Raw genomic sequence first — 6,967 nt, forward strand, 5'->3', positions numbered from 1 at the left:
TGCAGACAAACTTAGCAGATTTAGCCACTGATGAAGGCCATGGCCTCCACAGCCTCCACAGACCTGCTGCAGATCTGATCACATTTTGCCTCACAGGTATCTGCTTTTGCTGACACCAGCTGTCTGAGTCCCTCCACATTCCCTCCCCCTACCACCCCTGGCACAGCCCAGGACTCACACCAGCAGCCAACCCAGGTTTCTGCGGCTGCACAAGTGTAAGACACCAGCCACTTGAATTCCTCCTCCTTGGAGCTGGGGAGCCAACTTTACAGCCAGTTCAGGTTTCTGCAACTGTGATGTGTAAGATACCAGCCTAGGCACCCCGGCTGACCACCACCACTATGCCTGTGCTTGGTGCTAGCCCCTCTAACTGTGCATCTGCATGCCCTTAGCCAGACACCTGTCATTGGCCTGTACTGCAAGGGGAGAGTGTTCAGCCACAGGAGAGCAACCTGACAGCCAGAGCCACACAGCTGCTTGTGGGTCTATATCAATCACAGCCTTCTGTCACTGGCTGGCACCCCTGCACCCACCTGTAGTTAGCCCCTCCAGCTGTGTACCTGCCTACTCCCATACTGATCCCCATTACTGGACTCTACTGGAGTGTGCATGGCCAGGGGGAGAATGCAGCCATGGAGAGTATGCTGACATCTAGGGTTCCTACAGATGTTTGCAGGTCTGGATCAGGCCTTACCTTCTGATACTGGCTGGCACCACTGCACCCACCTGTAGCTAGTCCCACCAGCTGTGCACTTTCACACTACCAGTCCAACCCCATCACCAGCCTCCACTGTGGTATGCATACCTGGGGTAGGAGGGGTAGTGTGCAGCCATTGGAGAGCACACTGACAGCCAGGGCCCCTGCAGCTACCAGTATGCCCATAATTGGCCCTGGCCCTTGGTACCTTGCCTATAGCCCCTATCACTATGAGTGTGTCTAAAACTAGCTGCTGCCACTACATAGGTGTCTGCAGCTGGCCCCCACAGGTGAGTGTGTGCACACCATCAGCTCCAGCTATCACTACTGCCTGTCCTGATCTCTTGGTACCAGCCCTGGAGGGGCCACTTAAGATTCCAACAGCCCCTGCAGCCACTGGGGACCTCCCACAGAGCTGGCCAAAGACCACACAATTGTTGATGCTGTGGACCACTGTGGCCTGAGCTGAAGAGACACCATGCCCCCCTGGACTCAGTGCTTCCACTTACCCCTACCCCTGTACATGACACGCTGCACCACCAGGCCCAGGGCCACAGCATGATCCAGCATGCTCCCCCCCACAGTGAAAAGCTTCCCTTACCAAATTCAGTCCATACGGTCTGGAAGAGGTGACTTCTTCCTCAAATGCACAGATACCCATGTGAGGCTACAGGGATCAGAAAGAATTAGGGAAACAGGTCTCCACCAAATGAATATAGTAAACCTGCAGGAACTGGCCCCAAAGAAATGGAGATCCAGGAATTGCCTGACAAAGAATTCAAAATAATTGCTCTACAGATGCTTACAGAGCTACAAGAGAACGTAGATAAACAATTTAACAATGTCAGGAAAACAACACAAGAACAAATTGAGAAGTTCAACAAAGAAGGAAACAGAAAAATGAACCAAACAGAAATTTTGGAGTTGAAAAATATGAGAGAATTGAAGAATTTAATAGAGAGCTTCAACAGCAGATTTGAACAAGCAGAAGAGAGAATCAGTAAGCTTGAAAACAGATCAATTTAGATTATCCAGTCAGAGGAGCAAAAGAAAAAATAATGAAAAGGAATGAAGAAAGCCTACATATTTATGAGACACCATCAAAAGAAATAACATATGCATCATTGGAGTCCCAGAAGGAGAAGAGAAGAGAAAGAGGTATTTATTATTTAAAAAAACTTAAAAAATAGCAGCTGATGGAGCCGGCCTGGTGGCACAGCATTTAGATTTGCATGTTCCACTTCTTGGCAGCCTGGGGTTTGCCAGTTTGGACCCCAGGTGCGGACATGGCACGTTTGGCAAAAGCCATGCTGTGCTAGGCATCCCATATATAAAGTGGAGGAAGATGGGCATGGAGGTTAGCTCAGGGCCAGTCTTCCTCAGCAAAAACAGGAGGATTGGCAGCAGTTAGCTCAGGGCTAATCTTCCTCAAAAAAATAAATAAATAAATAAATAACAGCTGAGAACTTTCCAAACCTGGGGAGAGATTTGGACATCCAAGTGTATGAAGCTAATTGGTGACCTCAAAATTTTAATTCAATACAATCTTCATCAGAACACATAATAACAAAACTGTCTAAAACAAAGACAAAAAGAATTTTAAAAGCAGCAAGAGGAAAAAGATAACCCTATCTCATAAAAGGGAACCCCCATAAAGTGATCAGCAGATTTCTCAGTAGACTGCAGGCCAGGAGAGAGTGGGATGATATAATTAAAGTGCTAAAACATGGAAACTGTCAACCTAATATACTTTACCCAGTAAAGTTGTCCTTCAGAATCAAAGGTGAAATAAAGACTTTCCCTAATAAACAAAAGCTGAGGGAATTCAATATAATTAAACCTGTCTTACAAGGAAAGCTGAAAGGTATTCTTCAAGTTGAAACAAAAATGCCCTAATTATTTACATGGAAACATATGAAAATATATAACACACTAGTAAAGGTAAGCCTATTGTCAAATTCAGAATGCTCTCATAACCGTAAAATGGTGATATGTTAACTACTTCACTCGGTATACAGGTTAAAGGACAAAAGTATTAAAAATAGCTATAGCTCTTATAACTTGTTAATGAATACACAATGTGTTAAAATGTTAGCATTTTAAGATATTTTAAAGCAGTATTTCATGCTGATAATTTAATTCTAGCTATATCTAGCTATATCTATCTATATACATGTATGAATGATGTTTTATGTAAGCCTCATGGGAAACACGAAGCAAAAGTCTACAACAGATACACCCATAAAGAAAAGGGAATCAAAGCATATCATGATGGAAAATCATCAATTTGCAAAGAAAGGCAGCAAGCAAAAAAGAAAAGATAAATGAAACTATAAAACAGCTAGAAAACAATAAGATGGCATAGTAAGCCCTCACCTATCAATAATTACTCAAAATATTAATGGACTGAATTCTCCAATCCTAAGGCATAAAGTGGCTGAGTAGATTAAAAAGAAAAAAAAAAGACCCAACTATCTGCTGGCTGCAAGAGACTCACTTCAGCTTTAAAGACACACATAGTCTCAAAGGGAAGGGATGGCAATAGATATTCCATGCAAGTTGAAAGTAAGAGAGCAGGGCTATCTATACTTATATAAGACAACATAGACTTTAAGCCAAAAATGGTAATAAGAGACAAAAATGGTCATTATATAATGAGAAGGGGGTCAATTCACCAAGAGGATATAACAGTCATAAATACACATGCACCAAACATCAGAGCACCTACATATACTAAGCAAATATTAACAGTTTTGAAAGGAGAAATAGACAACAATAATAGTAGGGGACTTTAGTACGCTGCTTTCATCCATGGATACATCATTCAGACAGAAAATCAACAAAGAAACCTCGGACTTGAACCATACTTTAGACCAAATGGAACTAACGGACATATACAGAACATTCCATCAAACAAAATACACATGCTTCTCAAGTGCAAATGGAACATTCTCCAGGATAAATCACATGATAGGTCACAAATGAAGTCTTAGCAAATTCAAGAAGATTGAAAATATACCAAGTATCTCTTCTGATCACAATGTTATGAAACTAAAAGTCAGTAACAGGAGGAAAACCGGAAAATTTACAAATATATGGAGATTAAACAGCGTGCTCCTGAAGAACACATGGGTCAAAGAAGAAACAAAAAGTCTAAAGGCAAAGGAAAATGGAAACATAACATACCAAATTCTATGAGATGCAGCAAAAGCAGTTCTAGGAGAGAAGTTTATAGCAATAAACACCTACATTAAGAAGTAAGGAAGATCTCAAATAAACAACCTCTCTTCATACCAAAAGGAACCGGAAAAAAAAAACTAAGCCCAAAGTTAGCAGAAAGAAGGATATAACAAAGATCAGAATACAAATATGTGAAGTAGAGACCAGAAAAATACAGAAAAGATCAACAAAACTAATAGTTGGTTTTTTGAAAAAATAAACAAAGGTGACAAACTTTTAGCTAGACTAACTCAGAAAAAAAGAGAGAGCTCAAATAAATAAAATCAGAGATGAAAGAGAAGATATTCCAAGTGATAACACAGAATACAAAGGATGAGGAATTACTATGAACAATTATACTCCAACAAATTAAACAACCCTGGAGAAATCACTAAGTTACTAGAAACGTACAACTTACCAAGACTGAGTCAGAGAACGAATCACTAATCAAAAAGCTCTCAACACAGAAAAGCCCAGGAGCAGATGGTTTCAATGGTGAATTCTACCAAATATTTAAAGACGAATTAATATCAATCCTTTCCAACTCTTCTAAAAATTTGAAAAGTAGAGAACACTCAAATTAATTTTATTAGGCCAGCATTACCCTGATATTATAGCCACATAAGGACACTAGAAGAAAAGAAAATTACAGACCAATATGCCTGATGAGGAACAATGCAACGCTTCTCAACATAATATTAGCTAACTGATTTCAACAGCACATTAAAGGATCATTCATCACAATGAAGTGTGATTTATCTCTAAGATTCAAGAATGGTTCAATATCCACAAATCAATAAATGTGACACAATACATTAATGAGATAAAAAATAAAAATCACATGAACATTCTAAAAACAGTCAACAGTTCGGGTATAGAAGGGACATACCTCCACACAGTAAGTGTCGTGTATGACAAACCTACAGTCTCATCATACTTTAATAGTGAAAGGTTCAAAGCTTTTCCTCTACGATCAGGAGCAAGACAATGGTGCCCATTCTCACCATTCCTATTCAACATAATACTGGGAGTCCTAGCCATAGCAATCAGGCAAGATAAAGAAAGAAAAGGCATCAAAATAGGAAAGGACAAAGTGAAATTAACTTTGTTTGCAGATAATATAATATCCTATATAGAAAATCCTGAACAATCCACCAAAAAACTGCTGGAACTAATCAACAAATTCAGTAAGGTTGCAGGATACAAAATCAACATAGAGAAAATGGTTGCATTTCTTTTTTTTTTTTTTTTAAAAGATTGGCACCTGAGCTAACATCTGTGGCCAATCTTCTTTTTTTGTTGTTGTTGTTTTTCTTCTTCTCCCCAAAGTCCCCCAGTACATACTTGTTTGTTTTAGTTGTGGGTCCTTCTAGTTGTGGCATGTGGGATGCTGCCTCAGCATGGCCTGATGAGTGGTGCCACGTCCAAGCCCAGGATCCAAACCGGTGAAACCGTGGGCCGCTGAAGACTAGCACGCGAACTTAACCATTCGGCCACGGGGCCAGCCCCACAATAATATTATTGCTATATTAATAATTATATATATAGTACTGTTACATTCTATTATATATATAATAGAATATTACTCAGCCACGAGAAAGGTGGAAATCCTGCAATTTACAACAAATCAAATGAAACTTGAAGGCATAATGCTACATGATAAGTCAGAGGAAGACAAATATTGTATGATATCACTTATATGTGGAATCTAAAAAAGCCAAACTCAGAGAAACAGAGAGTAGAGTGATGGTTACTAGAGGCTGAGGATGGGGAGAAATGGGAAGATATTGTCAAAGAGTACAAATTTGTATTTATAAGATTAGCAAGTTCTAGGATCTAATGCACAGCATTGTGATTATAGCTAACAAGGCTATATTATATACTTGAATGTTGCTGAGAGAGTAGATCTTAAATGTTCTCACCACAAAAAAGAAATGGTAATTATGTGATAGGGTGGAAGTGTTAGGCAGTGCTATGGTGGTAATGATTTTGCAATATATTAATATATCAAATCAAAGCGTTGTACATCTTAAACTTACACAATGTTACATGTCAATTATATCTTAATAAAACTGAGAAAAAAAAGAATCTCACCCTAGATGAGTCAGCCCACAGAATAAAAGGAATTAATAATAAATTATTTTTGAGTGAATTATAAACAATATTTACCATGAGCTATGAAACCTTACTTGATGTGGCCCTTCCACACCTCCAGGATTTCATCTCCTACCACTGTTCTGCCTCCTCACCCTATTCCAACGAGGCCAAATCTGTGACATTCCTTGGACATGCCAAGCATACCGCTATCACAGGACCTTTGGAATTCTCTTCTAACTATAACGCTCTTGCTTCACACAGTTACCTGTATGGCTGGCTTCCTCATTCTCTTTACTGCTCGGTTCAGATATCATCTTATTAAAGAATTCTTCCATGATTATCCTAAAAAAAAAAAATAGGCCCACTTCTCCCCAGCATTAATTCTGCTTCTTAATTAGGTTTATCCTTCTTTATAGCATTTTTTATTGTATTTAACACTATGCTTTTATTGGTTTGTTTTCATTAATTATTTATCTTTCTGCATTAAGATGCAAGTGCTATTAAGGCAGGACTATTTTCTTTTGAAGTTTTTACTGCTGTGGCTCCAGCACCTAAAACAGCAGCTGGCATATCAATACTTGTCTTTGAATGAGCGAATTGCTAAATCAATGGATGACAGATGAATAAATGAATGAATATGAAAGCCATAAGAAAGGAAAATACCCAAGTTTCTGCTTTTCCCTCACTGTATGTATAAAAGCATAAATTATTAATATAGAGAACACAAGAGAACAACTCCAGATGTGAGAAAAGGATGAACTTTATTTCCATAAATGTTGCATATACAGATCCTTTAGGCCATCTAATAGTAAGTTGGCAATTGGAAATGAGTGCGTCAGAGGAGACCTCTTCTAAGGGGTAAAGTCTAGGCTTTTATATACATTTAAAGTATACAGATACGACAATTTAAGGTATTAGTATGGATGATTTTGCCGAGGGAGGTATCTTAGTCCT

Source organism: Equus asinus, chromosome 23 (genome assembly GCF_041296235.1).
Source record: "Equus asinus isolate D_3611 breed Donkey chromosome 23, EquAss-T2T_v2, whole genome shotgun sequence".
Taxonomy (NCBI): domain Eukaryota; kingdom Metazoa; phylum Chordata; class Mammalia; order Perissodactyla; family Equidae; genus Equus; species Equus asinus.